General features: G+C 40.4%; 1 protein-coding gene across 2 annotated transcripts in view; it reads left to right on the forward strand.

Moving 5' to 3' along the window:
* JAK1 (Janus kinase 1) overlaps nucleotides 1-18296 on the forward strand; it is a 131055-nt gene that overhangs the window by 40567 nt on the left and 72192 nt on the right. The window contains exon 2 of one of the 2 annotated variants that reach the window (XM_037498876.2): nucleotides 16577-16693. The exons of the other annotated variant lie outside the window; for it this stretch is intronic. The gene's annotated coding sequence lies outside the window, so the exon portion shown is untranslated. The remainder of the gene's footprint in view (nucleotides 1-16576; nucleotides 16694-18296) is intronic. 2 annotated transcript variants of the gene reach the window in all.

Consider the following 18296-nt stretch of genomic DNA (forward strand, 5'->3'; position numbering starts at 1 on the left):
AAGTTTTCTAGATTCCTGCTATGAGTGAGACCATCCGGTATTTTTCTTTTTCTTTTTGGCTTATTTCGCTGAGCATGATCCCTTCCAGTGCCATCCATGTTGCTGCAAATTGCATGTGTTTATCTTTTTTGAATGCTGAGTAATATTCCATGGTATATATGTACCACATCTTCTTGATCCAGTCATCTATTTTTGGGCATTTGGGTTGTTTCCAAAGCTTAGCTATTGTAAACAGTGCTGCTATAAACATAGGAGTGCAGGTGCTCTTTGGAATTGATGTTTCTGTGTCCTTTGGGTAAATACCTAGGAGTGGAATTGCTGGATCATATGGAAGCTCTATGTTTAGTAGGTCCAGAAATCTCCACACAGCTCTCCATAGTGGTTGGACCAGTTTGCACTCCCACCAACAGTGCAGAAGAGTTCCTTTTTCTCCACATCCTCGCCAACATTTGTTGTTGCTAGTTTTTTTAATATGTGCCATTCTCACTGGTGTGAGATGGTATCTCATGGTAGTTTTGATTTGCATTTCCCTGATTACAAGTGATGTTGAACATTTTTTCATATGTCTGTTGGCCATTTGCATTTCCTCTTCAGAGAAGTTTCTTTTTAGCTCTTCTGCCCATTTTTTGACTGGATTATTTTCTTTGTTGTTGCTGAGTCTCATCAGCTCTTTGCAGATTTTTGTGATCAGTCCTTTATCATTAGTGTTGGGTGCAAAAATGTTCTCCCAGTTGGTGGGGTTTCTCTTTGTTTTTGTTATTGTCTCTTTTGCTGTGCAGAAGCTCTTTAATTTGATGTAGTCCCAGCTGTTTATCTTTCTCTTCACTATCACTGCTTTGGGTGATGTGTCTGTAAAGATGTCTTTGATGTGCAAATCCCGTAGTGTTTCGCCTATATTTCCTTCTATGTATTTTATGGTTTCAGGTCTTATGTCTAGTTCTTTAATCCATTTTGAGTTGATTTTTGTGTATGGTGTGAGGTAGTGGTCAAGCTTCATTCTTTTGCATGTAGCGACCCAGTTTTCCCAGCACCATTTATTGAACAAACTTTCTTTGCTCCAATGCATAGTCTTTGCTCCTTTGTCAAAGATTAGTTGACCATAAATCTGTGGGTTTATTTCTGGATTTTCTATTCGATTCCATAGGTCTGTATGTCTGTTCTTGTTCCAATACCATGCAGTTTTGATGATTATGGCTTTGTAGTATAGTTTGAAGTCTGGGAGTGTGATGCCTCCATTTCCTTCTTTTTTTTTCAGTAGAGCTTTGGCTATTCGGGGTTTTTGGTGATTCCATATGAATTTCATCAATGATTGTTCTATTTCTTTGAAGAATGCCATTGAGATTTGATTGGAATTGCATTGAATCTGTATATTGCTTTTGGTAGGATGGCATTTTAATAATGTTTATTCTTCCAATCCATGAGCAGGGGATGTCTTTCCATTTCTTTGTGTCTTCTTCTATTTCTTTTAACAGTGTTTTATAGTTTTCTTTGTATAGGTCCTTTACCTCTTTTGTTAGATTTATTCCAAATATTTGATTTTTTTTGTTTCGATAATAAAAGGGGTGGTTTTTTTATTTCTTCTTCTTCAGATTTATTGTTTGTGTATAGGAAGGCCACTGACTTTTGCGTGTTGATTTTGTATCCTGCCACTTTACTGAATTGATTGATGAGTTGAATTAGTTTTTCTGTGGAGATTTTGGGTTCTCTATGTATATTATCATATCATCTGCAAATAGTGATAGTTTGACTTCTTCTTTTCCTATTTGGATTCCTTGGATGTCTTTCTCTTGTCTTATTGCTCTGGCTAGGACTTCCAGTATTATATTGAAAAGCAGTGGTGAGAGTGGACATCCTTGTCTTGTTCCAGATCTTAATGGAATTGCTTTCAGCTTTTCACCATTGAGAATGATACTGGCTGTTGGCTTGTCATAGATGGCCTTTATGATGTTGAGGTATGTTCCTTGTATCCCAAGAATTTCAAGGGCTTTTATCATGAATGGGTGTTGCACTTTGTCGAAAGCTTTCTCAGCATCTATTGATATTATCATATGGTTTTTATATTTCTTTTTGTTGATGTGTTGGATAACGTTGATTGATTTTCGGATGTTAAACCATCCTTGTGTCCCTGGAATGAATCCAACTTGGTCGTGGTGAATTATCTTATGGATACATTGTTGGATTCTGATAGCTAAAATTTTATTGAGGATTTTTGCATCAGTGTTCATTAGGGAGATTGGCCTATAGTTTTCCTTTTTTATGTTGTCCTTATTCGGTTTTGGTATTAGTGTAATATTGGCTTCATAGAACGTGTTTGGTATTGTCCCTTCCTTCTCAATTTTTTGGAAGAGTTTGTGAAGGATAGGCACTAATTCGTCTCTGAATGTTTGGTAGAATTCATTTGTAAATCCATCAGGTCCTGGGCTTTTGTTTTTGGGGAGGTTTTTAATTACCATTTCAATTTCGCTAATTGTAATTGGTCTGTTTAGGTGTTCTTTTTTTTTTTTTTTTTTAATTTTCTAGAGGCATGTCTTATTTATTTATTTATTTTTTTTATTGTTTGTTTGTTTGATACATGCACTGGGTACAGTCAGAAGCGTGGGAGGGTGAGAGAATTCACCAGAGCCAGAGCGGGGAGCAGAGCAGGCAGAAGGACCGAAGTACACTGCTGAGGGGAGCAGCGGGCGGCAGGAGAGGTCTGCGCGCCATGTGGGACCCTCCTCTGGTGGCCGGGGAGCAGCCGGGGATCGAACCGGCTGCAGAGGCTGCAGGCAGCTTCGCAACCCAGCGCTCAACCGCTGCGCCACTGGGGAGGCCCTGTTTAGGTGTTCTATTTCTTCTTTATCTAGCTTTGGGTGATTGTAGAGTTGTAGGAATTTGTCCATCTCCTCTAGATTGTTGAACTTGTTTCCATATAACTGTTCATAGTAGTTACTGATTATTCTTTTGATTTCTGCTGTGTGCGTTGTGATTTCTCCTCTTTCATTTATGATTCTGTGTATTTGTGCTTTCTCCCTTTTTTCCTTTGTGAGCCTGGCTAGGGGTTTGTCTATTTTATTTATTTTTTCAAAGAACCAGCTCTTGGTTTCATTGATCTTTTGGATTGTTTTTTTAGTTTCATTTCATTTATTTCTGCTTTGGTTTTATTATTTCTTTTCTTCTACTGGTTCTGGGTTTTTTTGTTGTTTTTTTCTAGATCTTTGAGCTTCGAGATTAGGTTGTTTCTTTGAGTTCTTTCTTGTTTTTTGATGTGAGCTTTATTGCTATATATTTTCCTTTATTACTGCTTTGCTGCATCCCATACATTTAGGATATTGGTGTCTCCTTGTCATTCAATTCAAAGAATTTTTTAATTTCTTCTTTGATCTCCTCGTTAGTCCAGTGGTCTTCCAGTAGTGTGGCTTTTGATCTCCATGAGGTAGGATAGTTCCTTGCCTTCTTTTTATGATTTATTTCTAGTTTGATGCCTTCGTGGTCAGAAAAGATGGTTGGTATGATTTCAATCTTGGTGTATCTGTTGATGTTTGTCTTGTGCCCCAGTATGTGATCGATCCTGGAGAATGATCCGTGTGCGCTTGAGAATGTGTGTACTCCGTTTTTTTGGGTTTAGTGTTCTATAGATGTCTGTTTTTTTTTTTTTTTTTTTTTTAGAGGCATGCTTTATTTATTTGTTTTGCTGGTTTGTTTGTTTGTTTTGTTTATACATGCACTGGGTACAGTCAGAAGCGCGGGAGGGGTGAGAGATTCACCAGAGCAGAGCGGGGGAGCAGAGCAGGCAGAAGGACCGAAGTACACTGCTGAGGGGAGCAGCGGGCGGCAGGAGAGGTCTGCACGCCATGTGGGACCCTCCTCTGGTGGCCGGGGAGCAGCCGGGGATCGAACCGGCGCCGTAGAGGCCGCGGGCAGCTTCGCAACCCAGCGCTCCACCGCTGCGCCACCGGGGAGGCCCTATAGATGTCTGTTAAGCCCAAATGCTCTAGGTCCTTATTTAGAGCTTTAGTTTCTTTACTTATTTTTTGTCTTGTTGATCTATCCATTGTTGATAGTGGTGTGTTGAAGTCTCCCACTACATATGTGTTTTCTCTGATGTCTGTTTTCAGAGAGGACAACAGTTGTCTGATATATTTTGGTGCTCTTTCGTTTGGTGAGTATATGTTAATGAGTGTTATTTCTTCTTGAAGTATTGTCCCCTTAATCATAATGTAGTGACCATTGGGGTCTCTTTTTATCTTTTTGAGTTTGAAATCTGTTTTATCTGATATAAGTATAGCTGTTCCTGCTTTCTTTTTTGGCCCATTTGCTTGTAGGATTGTTTTCCATCCTTTGACTTTGAGCCTATTTTTATCTTTTGTAGCTAAATGTGTTTCCTGGAGACAGCAAAAGGTTGGGTTTTGTTTCTTAATCCAGGCTGCAACTCTGTGTCTTTTTATTGAAGAGTTTAGTCCATTTACATTTAGAGTTAATATTGATATGTTAGCATCTGTATTTGCCATTATGTTTGTCTTTCCTTTGATTTTATTTATTCTTTTAATAACTTTTTTTTTTTTTTGGTCTTCTTTCGTTGTTATTCGTCCCTCTGAGGTTCTGGCTTTAGGATTCCTTGTAGTATTTTTTGGAGTGGGGGTTTAGTCGCAATGAATTCCGGAGTTTCTCTTTGTGGGAAGGTCCATATTCTTTCTTCATGGAGGAAAGAGAGCTTTGCGGGATAGAGTATTCTTGGTTGGCATCTGTTTTCTTGGAGTCTGTTGACTATGTCCCTCCACTCTCTCTTGCCCGTAGTGTTTCTTCAGAGAAGTCTGATGTCAGCCTGATTGGTTTTCCTTTGAATGTTATCTGTTTCTTCCCTCTTGTCAGCTTCATTATTTTTTCCTTGTCCTGGATTCTTGGGAGCTTTACTATTATGTGTCTTGCTGTGTTTTTCCTTTCGTCGTGGAAGTTTGGTGTTCTTCTTGCTTCTTGTATATCAATTTTCAGCTCCTCCTTCTCATTTGGGAAGTTCTCTTCAATTATATCCATGAATATTTTCTCTTCCTACATCTCTCTCCTCTCCTTCTGGAATTCCTATAACTCTTATATTTCCTTTCCTCATGGAGTCAGATAGTTTCCCGAAGTCTTTCTTCATTCTTTTTCTTCGTACTTCTCTTTCCTTTTCTGTTTTGGTTCTTTTTATTTCTGTGTCTTCAAGATTACTTATTCGTTCTTTCCATTTCTCTATTCTGCTTTCATTGCTTTTCCCAGAGTTCTTTAGTTCCTCCATTAATTCTTTGATCTCCTGCATTTCTCTTACTTCCCTCTTTAGGGACTCAATTTCCTTCTTCTGATCTATCACTTTTTTAATCATGGCAATTTTAAATTCTCTTTCTGAAGGCTCAGAAGTTCTTCCAAGTTGCTGTCGTTGCAATCTGGGGAGTGGTTTTCTTTTTGTGGTGTGCTTCTTTCCTGAGGAGTTTTTAGGTTGCGTGTGGTTCTTCTACTCCCTACTGTCTGTTTTCTAATTTGTCGTATGCGTTGGGACACTGTGTTGCTCGGACTGACTGACATCTTGGGTGAACTTCTCCGCTCCCCTCTGGCTCTTCCAGGAGCCATCTCTGTCTTCTGGGGGAGCTTTCTGCTGGTTTTAGGCAGTTTTTACTGAAGAAATGTCCCTGTTCTCAAATGGCGAAGCGGGATGCAGTCCCTGCGCCTCCGGTTTCAGGCACACTCTTCTGCGCCCCCGGTCTGCCCCGGACGTGGGTGCCTGCTCCCTCTGTGGGCTCAGATTGCTGGTCGGAAGGGGCCTGGCGTGGAATAACTTCCCGGCTGGCCACTGGGTCCTCCAGAAACCTTCTGCCTTTTCAAGCAGTCTTAAGAAATGTCCTGTTTTATAGGGTGTTAGTGACTTTTTTTTTTCCTGGTCGCTAGGTGGCGCCAGAGATCTCTCCTATTGTCCTTGGGGGGCTGTTTTTCGCCTCCCCACCCCGTGGGACAGAGAACAGAGCGGGAATGGTAGGGTACACCTCAACAGCTTTGGGGTGCTGTGTCTGACTTGTGCCCCACCGTCGTGGAGAAACCACGCCCCAAATTTTCGTGCCCCGGGTCTCAGTTCAAAGCCCTCAGTTCCAGGACGCGGGCTGTAGCCCAGTTCAGTGGCGCGGGAATGGCGCCTTTTGCACCGCTCCCGTGCCTGGGCGCCTGGATCTTGCTTACTCAGGGAGGGACCTTCACCTCAGTGAGGACCTCCGCGCGTCTCCCCGCAAGCCTAGGTCGTCTCCCCGCAAGCCTAGGTCGCAGGTGCGGGGACCTGGGCAGCCGCGATCCAGGTCTGCACTTGCTTTTCAAGCGCGCCGAGCACTCCGCGTTTCCGCGCCAGCTTACTGGCAGCCCGGGCTGTGTGCGCGTCTCCCGGGGTCTTTGTTCTTCTCCAATCTGTACCGCCATTCTTGTATGCATTAATAAATAAATCTTTAAAAAAAAAAGGTACAGTTGAGTAACTGGAGAGAAGGTAATTAATGAGTGTCTAGTGGGATCTCTCATTGTATTAGGGGCTTTAAATAAATTAATCTTTTTGGGAGGAACTTTATAAATTGCAAAATGTACCAGTCTTACTGAAGAATGTATAAAACATATAGGCATAGTTGGAGAAAAATTTCTATGTACTTAACTGTTCATGTTAAGAAATAGACCATTAACAGGGCCTCCCCTGGTGGTGCAGGCATTAAAGTCTCAGTGCTATCAAGCTATCACTGGCTACTGCGGCACGAGTTTGATCCCTGGCCAGGAAGCTGACTCACATGGCACGGAAGACCTCTCTCCTGTCTCACCTGCTCCCCTCAGCAGTGCATTTCAGTAGATCTGCCTGTTCTGCTCCCCACTCTGGTAAATTCTCTCACCCCTCACACCTCTGTCCTACACCCCAGTTCTTGTATGCATAAATAAATAAAAATAAATCTTAAAAAAAACCCAGACCATTAACAATATTTTTTATAAGTCACCAGGTACTCTCCACATTGCACTCGCCTCAGAGGATGCAACCATCCCAACTTGTGTTTTAGTCATTTTCCTGCTTGCAACCCTGATGTCCCTATCCCTATAGCAAGTACAAAGCTAGGTGTATAAGGAAAGGACAATGTTGCCATTTTTGAGAAATCCATTTACCATTGGATCTGAACAGAAATCAAGTTTGGATGTGGGAGCCCAGAGGTTACAGGAACCTTTTTGGAGAAACCAGTGGAAAAGGACATGAGAGAATTGTGGGAATTAGGGCTTCTCACAGTTTTGGTCAAGAGGACTATGGTGTGTCTAGCTGTTGGGACCCTGAATGTAATACAGTTAAGGATTGCTCTATATTTTAATTTTGTTCCTAACCTAGGAAACCTTCTAACCTATCTCTTTTTAGTTTATGTCTAGCTCTCAGGTGTAGGTCATTACAGAATACATTTATGGGGTGAAGTGGTCTTCTGATTCTGGCATTTGTATGAGGGAAGAGTAGGAACTTCATCAGTGCATGATTATGGAAAACCATAATCTGTCCCTTGATGCAATTTGGGGTTCTTACTGATAATCGCCCTAAGCATAATTGACGCTTGAGTCTCACTATCCAAGTGTGGCCTGCTCGTCTCCCCCCCCCCAAATTTATTTAATTTTTTTTTATTTTTATATTCCCCATACAATTGCACCCCCCTTATTTTGACCCCAATCCTCCTTTCCCCGTTCCCCCCCCCCAGTGTGTCTCTGGTTCATAGTTGTTTGTTGATTTTTTTTTTCTTTCTTATAGTTATTTTTTCCTGGTCCCTTATTTAGGTTTTCTAGATTCCTGCTATGAGTGAGACCATCCATTTTTCTTTTTTCTTTTTCTTTCTGGCTTATTTCGCTGAGCATGATCCCTTCCAGCTCCATCCATGTTGCTGCAAACTGCATGTGTTTATCTTTTTTGAATGCTGAGTAATATTCCATGGTATATATGTACCACATCTTCTTGATCCAGTCATCTATTTTTGGGCATTTGGGTTGTTTCCAAAGCTTAGCTATTGTAAGTAGTGCTGCTATAAACATAGGGATGCAGGTGCTCTTTGGAATTAATGTTTCTGTGTCCTTTGGGTAAATAACCTAGGAGTGGAATTGCTGGATCATATGGAAGCTCTATTTTTAGTAGGTTGAGGAATCTCCATACAGTTTTCCTTAGTGGTTGGACCAGTTTGCACTCCCACCAGCAGTGCAGGAGAGTTCCTTTTTCTCCACATCCTCACCAACATTTGTTGTTGCTAGTTTTTTTAATGTGTGCCATTCTCACTGGTGTAAGATGGTATCTCGTTGTAGTTTTGATTTGCATTTCCCTGAGCCTGCTCATCTTTTAAGACTGACCACAATTTGTCCTGAAATCTCTCTGCTCTGTCCCCTTCTCTCCCCAGGAATTCCCTTCACCTCCTGTAGGTTGAATCATTATTTTTGATGTTGGAACCTATTCTTTTCTGGAGGGTACATAGCAGGCAAAAATTTTAAGATCTTGAATGTCTAAATATGTTTTTATTCCTCCTTCATTCTTTATTGATAATTTGGCCGGTTATAGACTAGTAGGTTGGAAATTGTTTTCCTCTGTAATTTTGAAGGCATTGGTTGATGGTCTTGTTTCATGCAGCTGTTAGAAAGTCTTTCAGTTATTTTAAAAAAACATTCCTGACACATTGTCAGTTCTTGAATTTTTTGAATGTGGTGGTGCAGGATAAGTGAATAAATTAGGTTTTTTGTGCTACTAACCTCTGTGGCTCTCACCTGCGGCCTTGATCATGATTGTGGACACCTGGAGCATGGGTGAGCACGCATGCCTAAGTGTGCACACCTGAGCCTAGAGGGCAGGGATGTAAGGGCACTGTCACTCATAGACAGAGGATGGCTACGGGAGGACAGCCCTAAGTGTTTATTTCACTTTGTTTTGACATTTGTATATGCTTGCCCAACCACCACCCAAAACAAAATATAGAACATTTCCATTAACTTAGAAAGTTCCATAGGGCCATTTTCCTGTCTTGTTTTTCCTTTCTTCTGTCATCTTTCTGAGAGCTCCTTTTTCATTTTCTGAAAATGTTACTTACAGAACAAAAACATCTTTTTCTTCATAGATAAATATGTTCCTTTATCTCTGAAGACTTTAAATTTTCCCCCCTCTGCATAATCTTTGTGTATACTGAGTTGCCTTTTCATGATTAAACTTGAGGGGGGAAGCTGAGCATACATAGGGTTTTGAATGTCACCCAAGAGTGACTTGAATGGGCCATTAATTGGGGAACCCTTAATTGTCAGTGTCTTTAGTTTTTTTTCTCGTGGGATGATCACATTCCTCAGAAAAGAGTATTTGTCTCTTGTGTAGTGGGTTAGTGCCTGACTGCCAGTGTTTCTGGACCCATATGGGGAAAAGGATGGAGGTTGCAAAATGCAGACCCTCAACATTCAGTGTGCGTGTGCCCATAGTCTCCTTGTGTGCCCTCTTCTGGGTCACAAACTTCTTGTATCCTCACAGGGCAAAAGGGCTTGAAAGTGCCATATGGCCTAAAGGGTACTAATTTCACTTGAATGCTCCATCAACTCTCCCAAAGCTCCACCTCCTGATACCATTACTTTAGGTTTCAGAATTCCAACATGTTAATTTTGGGGGACACAAATGTCCAGATACAGTAAGATTACATTACAACCACTGTGTGCACTGAGTATTTCCTTAATTTAAGCAATGTTTTCTTGTGTGTGTGCTGTGAAAATACATTATTTTCTAAAGACTGTGGACATCTGCTTCCAATTTTGTGAGCTTGGAATGAAATGTGGCAAATTGATTTAAGTGGCTTTTTGCTAATAAAAGAAGTAAAACTGTGAATGAGGATGATAGGAACTGTAACCACCTGTTTCTGCTCTGGGGTCTTTGGGACTGTATCTGAAATGGACTGATTTAAGCAAAACATAATTAATGTTCTTTTTCAATCTGCATTGTAAAACTTTCACTAATTGGAACAAATGGGAAAAAAGACTTGCCTGAATGTGTTGAAAGCTTGATCTAACTTACTGACTGAATACAAGGAAAGGAATAAAGTATACCTAGAAATAGTAGTAGTGTAGATGTCTATCACTGAAAATAGTAACACAGCCCAACTGTGTGCCACTTTGAGAGAATCACCACTATGAAAATAAGGACTGAAAACAACCAGCTATATATGGCTTAATAAAAGTTTTATGTTTAAAGTTTTCACATGAACTGTTTGTGATTAGAGTACATTTAAGTTTTAACCTGACCAGTGCTGACTTGACTTCACTTGGGTATTACCAATACTGTTTACAAAGAAATGACATTTCTAAAATGTATGAAGTGTTTTCTGTTATGGGGGTTGTTAGTATCCTTTGTCACTCTTCCCTTACTAGCTTCATTTTGAATAGATAGTGTAATCAATGCTAAATGCTTTTGAACATGTCTTAGGTTCCAAACTGAAAAAAAATGATTAAAAATAAGGATTTAGGCTAATATCAGCGTAAGGATCATCATTATATTTCAGTTATTGAATACAGTTTTGGTGTGAGCTGAGTCTTCCTGACTTTCTTGTAGTCCTTACTATCAGTTGGTATAGGAATATGTGTGCATTTTGCTAAAATGTTTTAATGCACTTGCAGGTAGTTCTTGTGTCTTCCTGGGGGCCCAACTCCATAAAATTAGGGGAATCCTGGCATGTCAGGGTTGATAGCACATTCCTAATACATCTTATTGTATGCTTTTGTACTTCAGGAACCTGAAGTTCAGAGAGGTAGAAAGATTTATTGTGATGTCCAGCACTCCTCTAAATGCCTCTTTGATGAAAGTCTCCAAAAGACCCAGAGAGGTTTATTATACTAGAAAAGTGTTATTCTTACCTTCAGAATCCAGCCTTTTCATTTTTAATAGCTATTTCTTCTTTAAGAATGCCAGTAGGGGGCCTCCCTGGTGGCGCAGCGGTTGAGCGCTGGGTTGCGAAGCTGCCTGCAGCCTCTGCATCTCCGGTTCGAGAGATGCTCCCTGGCTGCTCCCCGGCCACCAGAGGAGGGTCCCACATGGCGCGCAGACCTCTGCTGCCGCCCGCTGCTCCCCTCAACAGTGTACTTCGGTCCTTCTGCCTGCTGTGCTCCCTGCTCTGGCTCTGGTGAATTCTCTCACCCTCCCGCGCTTCTGACTGTACCCAGTGCTTGTATCAATAAATAAATAAAATAAATCTTAAAAAAAAATGCCAGTAGGAATATGTAAGTGCATTTAAATAAACTATATTCATATATATCTATTTATTAGATGCACCCCCAAGCCCAACTCTGTGTTCTGATATTTTCAGTTTAAAATTGGGGTTAGCATTTAAACCTGTTTCCTCCCGTTATCTTTATTAATATGTAATTTTTTTATCGCTTTTACCAAAACAGACTCAGTTGTGAAAATGTTAACTGAAAGTTTAATGGTCTTTGATCCACAAATATTTCTGTCCTTTGTATGCATTTCCTCACTCATGAGAGTAGATATTTACTGGGAAAAAAGTTTTGAGTATGTGCATTTGAGAGAGAATGATTAAAAGGAAAAAGAAAAGCAAATGAGCACAAAGGTGACAAGGTAGTAGAATCACTTTTCCTTTAAAACTTCCAAAGGGTAGTGTGGAGTTGTGGGAACAAGTCTTATCTACAGATACAGGTTATCACTTCTCCTCTCCCCCCCCCCCCCAAGTAGAGTGTTCCTACTTGGTATGATTTGGTAGGTTTTTTTTGGGGCGGGAGGCGCTGAAAGGGAATGCTAAAAAGTTATACCATATATATTAGTGGTAACACCATTTCCAGACCTCCGAAATAATCCACCAAATCATACCAAATAAGAATTTTATATTAGGGGACACCTGATGGAGATCTGGGTCCAAGGCCTGGCAATCAGCATTAACTTGCTCTGTGAGCCATATCAGCTTTCTCAGCCAATATTCATTCATTGAATTTATTCACCATTTATTGTGTGTTAGACATTGTGAACACAATAGAGGAAAAAACTGACATTGTTCCTGCCTTGTTGGTGCTAATATTAAAAAGATGATGGTGACTGAAAATTGGGGTAGTAGCAGTGGTGAGAAACTGGTGGCTATGTGATGTATTTTGAAGCTAACACAGAGTTGGTGATGAGTTGGATGTGGTATGTGAAAGAGAGGTGTCAAGACTGATCACATGGTGATTAATGGCGGCGTTTACTGAGAATGGTGGGCACTGGGAAGGAAGGAGGTGGTGTGTGCTGTTGTGCAGCAATCAAGTAATTGCCTTTATGTAGACTTTAGATGTTCAGTTGACTCCCAAGTAAAGATGTTGAAGAAATAATTGGGTATCTGAGAGAGAAGTTCTGAGCTATAACTTTGAAAATTGTTAGTATATAAATGACATTTCAGCCATACAACTTGGTGTGATTGTTTCGGTAGGAAGTGTGGATAGAGAAAAGGTGATGATCGAGGGCTGAGACCTTGGGCCTACCAACATTTGGAGATTGGGAAATGGAGGAGGCTTCATCTGTTGAAAGTGAGGTTTCTAGAACCTGTCTGAGCTCTCTCTTTTTTCAATATAGGGATCATATAATATATTACACATGAATACACACTGAAAATTCCCTGTAAGGAAATTATTTTTCCGTGAAGATCTGTTGGCATGGGTTTGGGTGAGATGTGTGTATGAATTTGGTATATAGCAGAGGTTCTTAATGTGTATGTATGTTGACAGTTGGGGGGGGAGAATGTTTGGGAAATTTTACAGGAGACTTACTTTAAATATGGTTATTTCTGTTTTTATCAAGAAACAGAAATAGAAAGTCCAAGAAAACCTACACCAGGGGGATCATAAGCCATTACTATTAACAGGGCTCTCATGCTCAAAAGAGTGATATTTGACATATGTAGAGATATATACTTGTGTGAAAAATATGCATGTGCACTAAATATAAATTGGATGCAATTGATATTGTCTGTTTTTCTGTGAACAGATATCTGAGTTCCCGAATGTTAGTTTGCTTAGTAAGCTGTTTTGCCATCATCTCACTCTCTGTACCCTCCCTTCCCTATCATCTTCCCTCCACTGGAAATGAGGCAGGGTTTCCTGAAAAGTGGCCTCTCTTCTGGGAAGACTCTGTGGCCAGCTGCCAGTGTGTCATACAGCTTATTCAATCACGTGGTGAAAAGAAAAGACTTGCAAAAAGATTGGGGATGAGAACAGGAAAACCAAGTGGGTGAAGTGGAAAGAATCAAGAAAGCAATATTCCTCCCTCTGTTCCTCCCCTCCTACCTCCCTCCTCTTCCCTCTCCTCACCTTTCCTCCTTTCACGCCCCCTCCCCCCATTATTTTCTTTTTTTTTTTATTTTTTTATTTTTTTTTAAAGATTTTATTTATTTATTTATACAAGCACTGGGCACAGTCAGAAGTGCGGGAGGGTGAGAGAATTCACCAGAGCCAGAGCGGGGAGCAGAACAGGCAGATGATGAAATACACTGCTGAGGGGAGCAGTGGGCGCAGCAGGAGAGGTCTGTCGCGCCATGTGGGACCCTCGCCGGCGACTGGGGATCGAACCGGCGCGGCACTGCAGAGGCTGCGGGCAGCTTCGCAGCCCAGCGCCCAACCACTGCGCCACCAGGGGAGGCCCTCCCCCCATTATTTTCTTTGTGCCCATACTCTCAGAATTGCTAGAACCTTCCCCAGGTGTTAGGGTTACTGAGTAATAGGGAAATATAATTTTTCTCAGGCATTACCTTTTAGAACACCTGCTTGAGGTGAAATTGCAAAAATGTCCTGCTCTCTTCCACTTTTATGTGAGTATCTTTTAAATCTGCTCTGATTAAACTGAAATCTACATTTTATTCCTATGCTTGCATCTGCCCAATTTTAGGATGTGAGAAAATAGAGGGAAAGGGACGGAAAGAAAGAGGAAGACAGAGTAGGAGGGGAAGAGAATATTTAAGTAATTGAATGAATGGAAAGGAGTAGTCTGTGTATAGAACAGTTTTTATCACTGCACAGAAATACACGATTCCAGAAAACAGTTTGGGAATAGTGATTTAATGTAACCCTTACATTTAGTTAAACTTGGCCATTAACTTCTGGTCTTTGTTCACACTTATATTACTAGGTTGAACCAGTCACTGCTGTTACTACTGGCTATAATATTTTCTAGTTCAGATTCATTAATTAAATCAACATTTAAAAAGTCAGATATGTTTCTGTGTTAAAGAATCTTTTTTTGTTTGTTTTGTTTTTTGTTCCTCATAACCGTATCACCTAGTGTAGTACCTGGACCCATAGTAGCATCTCAGTAAGTTATTGAATGAACATAATACCTCTTAGTTTCAGAGCACAGTGCTGCTGATGCCTTGAGGCTGTGAAGAAGAAAAGACCTTATTCTTGCCCTCCAGGAGCTTGTAATCAAGTGGGTGACTTTCCCAAGTGCATGGGATATCCCCAGAAAAGAACCCAAATTAGATTTTGCTTGAAATAATCTGTAGGATGGGGATGTATTTATGGGACTTGACTTGTTACCCTGAGTCAGATTTTGATAGAACACAAATGGGTTGTTCCTCCATAACTTTTGTGACAAAAGGTATCATTCAGGGATATGGTAGTAACCACATAGTCCTTTTTATCTCTGGCAAAGGCTTTATGATACTGCCACTACTAGGAGATAAGAGCTTTATCGTTTCCATTTAATTTTTGATTTCCTGCAAACTTTTATTCCCTTAAAATTTTTTTTTTTCTTTTAATACACTTCTAACATGTTGCTTCCTTTAGACCTTCTTAATCAGGTCTATGTAGATTTTTTCTTTACTCTTTCATTTGATATAATTAACATACACACACAACTTTGTATTAGTTTTATTTTCTTTGTATGTAGAAGAACTGGGGTTTAGGCCAAAGTTGTGGGGGGATAGATGATTCACCAGAGACAGAGTAGGGAAAGGAGAGGTCTGCTGTGCCATGTGTGGGTTAGCTCCCTGATGGGGATTGAACTGAGGCCATAGAGGTGATAGCGGTGATCACACTGAGACTTAACCTCTAGGCCCTAGGCCACCAGGGAGGTGCCTTATTAATTTTAGGTTTACAACTTAATGTTTTTTTTTTTAAAGATTTGTTTATTTATGCATACAAGAGCTGGGGTACAGGCCAGAGATGCAGGGGGTGAGAGGACTCACCAGAGATAGAGTGGGGAATAGAACAGGCAGATTGACCGAAGTGCACTGCTGAGGGGAGCAGCAGGTGAGTCAGGATAGGTCTGCTTTGCCATGTGGGTTGCTCCCTGGCTGGCTGGTATGGAACTTGTGCTGCAGAGGCTGCGGATTGCTTCATAGTGTGGTGCTTAACTCCTTGCACCACCAGGGAGGCCCCTACAACATAATGTTTTGATATTCACATATATTGCAAAGTCATTACCACAGTGAATTTATGGCATCCATTTCCACATATAATCATTTTTTCTTATGTTGAGAACTTTCAAGATTCACTCTTAGCAGCTTTCAAATATGATAAAATATTGTTAACTAAAGTCACCATGCTATACATTATATCCTCATTACTTGTTTATTTTATAACTGGAAGTTTGTACCTTTTGGATCACCTTTACCCCTTTTACTGCACCCCTTCCCTGCAACCACCAGTCTGTTCTCTGTATCTGAGCTGTTTTTTCTAGATTCCACATTTAAGTGAGATCATACAGATTTTTTCTTCTCTCCCTGATTTATCTCAATTACATAATGTCCTCCAGATCCATTCACATTGTTGCAAATGTCAGGGTTTTCCTTTTTATTGTTCAGAAATTTCATTGTGTATAAATACCATACTTTAAAAATCCATTTGTCTATTGATATACTTATGTTGTTTTCTGTCTTGGCTATTATAACTGTTGGATCATTAGGGGTGTGGTATATTTTTGAGTTAGTGTCTTATTTCCCTTGGATAAATACCCAGATGTATTGCTGGATCATATGGTAATATATTTTTTTGAGGAACTTCCATACTATTTACTATAGTGACTGCATAAATTTATATCCCACCAGCAGTGCACAAGGATTCCCTGTTCTGGAACCCCTCGATAACACTTACCTTGTCTTTTTTGATAAGAGCCATTCTAAAAGGAGTGAGGTGATCTCATTGTGGTTTTAGTTTACATTTCCCAAAGGATTAGTGATGTGGTGAGCTCCTTTTCACGTACCTGTTGGTCATCTGCTTGTGTACTTTGGGAAAAAAGTCTCTTCAGCTTTTCTTCCCTTTTTTAAAAATGGGTGTGTTTGTATGTGTTTAAATTAGTTCTTTATATTTTGAATATTTACCCCCCACCCATCAGATACATGATTTGCAAATATTTTTCCCCATTTGGTAGTAGGTGCCTTGTCATTTTGTGAATGCTATAAGAAGTTTTTCAGTTCAATGTAGTCCTGCTTGTTTATTTTTGCTTTTGGTGTAAATAAAAAAAAAATCATTGCCAAGACTGATGTCAAGGAGCTTACTGCCTATGTTTTCTGTTTTTTTTATGGTTTCAGGTCTTTTATTCATATTGAGTTAATTTTGTGTATAGTATAAGAATTAGTCCAATTTCATTCTTTTGCAGGTGGATGTCCAGTTTTCCCAACACCATTTATTGAAGTCCATCACATAGATAAAGGAACTGCGGCCAGTTGTCTAACTTGACATACCTACTGAGTGAGAAGCTGGAATTAGGACCCAGGTGTGTGACTTTAAACTGTACACTTAACTGCTAGATCTCTTATCCTCTGCTTAGTCTTTCTATATATCAGTATTCCATTCATAATAGAAGCTCACCTTAAACAGTTTCAGAGGTTGCATACACATTTCTAGAAAGAATTAAGGAAAAGGGACAAAATCTCTATTCTAATCTCTTGGAACGAAGCTGTCACACAACATTTTGTTTCTTACCATTGGCCAGAACTTATTCACATAGCCTCCTCTTTGTGTGAGGAAGGCCAGCAATCTTTGTAGCAAACATCTGTGTGCAGTGTTGAAGTAGGGAACTGAAGCACTGAAATGATAATGACATACAACTGTCAGCCTCTGCTACTCCCTCATAACTGGTGATGGAGGTTCTGTTGCCCATCCCTTCTCATCATCTTCTGACCATCCTTTCCCCTCTCATACCTTCACCTTCATCTTTTAGATTCTTTCCTTCCCACCACTTAAATGTTCTCAAGGCTCCTAACAAGAGATAACACAATGCAACAATAATAAAATCTGTGAAGAAATGCACTTTGTATCACCCAGTGTTCATGCTATGTCGTAGGCCCTTTCATAGGACCTAGTACATAAGTTTTTCAATAACTCTGTGTTGAGAGAACAAGTGATGGGGTGGAGCATTGTACTTCAGCTCTCATCAACTGGTTGACAATCCTCTGTATTTGCCCAAATCTCTGATTTATGAAGTATTTGGAAACATTATGTACTAGAATGATCTTTTTTTTTTCTTTTTTTTTTAATAGAGGCATGTTTTTATTTATTTGTTTGTTTGTTTGTTTTGTTTATACAAGCACTGGGTACAGTCAGAAGTGTGGGAGGGTGAGAGGATTCACCAGAGCTAGAGCGGGGAGCAGAGCAGGCAGAAGGACCGAAGTACACTGCTGAGGGGAGCAGCGGGAGGCAGGAGAGGTCTGCGCGCCATGTGGGACCCTCCTCTGGTGGCAGGGGATCAGCCGGGGATCGAACCGGCGCCGCAGAGGCCACGGGCAGCTTCGCAACCCAGCGCTCAACCACTGCGCCACCGGGGAGGCCCCAGAATGATCTTTTTCTCCTCTGAAGTCTTAGCACTTAATATCTGTTAGTCATTAGCTAGTAATTATGTTTGCCATGTCACATTTCTTGATTGCTTTGGGTTTTTAGTAACTCTTTAACTATTTTGAAATTACAGCTAGCAGAGTGATATATTGATATGCTGGTTTAGTGGATGAGGAATCAACTCTCCTGAATTGGTTCTCCCAAAACCTTGATCCCAGTCCTAAATCCCTGTGTAACCTGGGGCTTTCCTCTCCTGGTTAGAATAGTTACTTGTAGTTGTTATAAAAGTATGCCAATCAGTCACACAGCACTGAGATAATTGTTAACAAGGTAATTTTTCTTGTATTGTCTTCATCCTCCATCTTTATGATCTCTGGCTTCATATGCATGTATTGATGCAACATAGCTAGGATCATCCTCTGCATACTATTTTGTAACCTGCTTTTTCCATTAATTTATCATGGGGTTCCTGAATCAAAACAGGGTCCAAATTGTCCTCAAGGAAGGTTGCACAAAAAAACTGAATAGTGATTATTTCTGGGTCA

Source organism: Talpa occidentalis, unplaced genomic scaffold, assembly GCF_014898055.3.
Source record: "Talpa occidentalis isolate TD23 unplaced genomic scaffold, MPIMG_talOcc4v2.1 talOcc4.9, whole genome shotgun sequence".
NCBI lineage: Eukaryota > Metazoa > Chordata > Mammalia > Eulipotyphla > Talpidae > Talpa > Talpa occidentalis.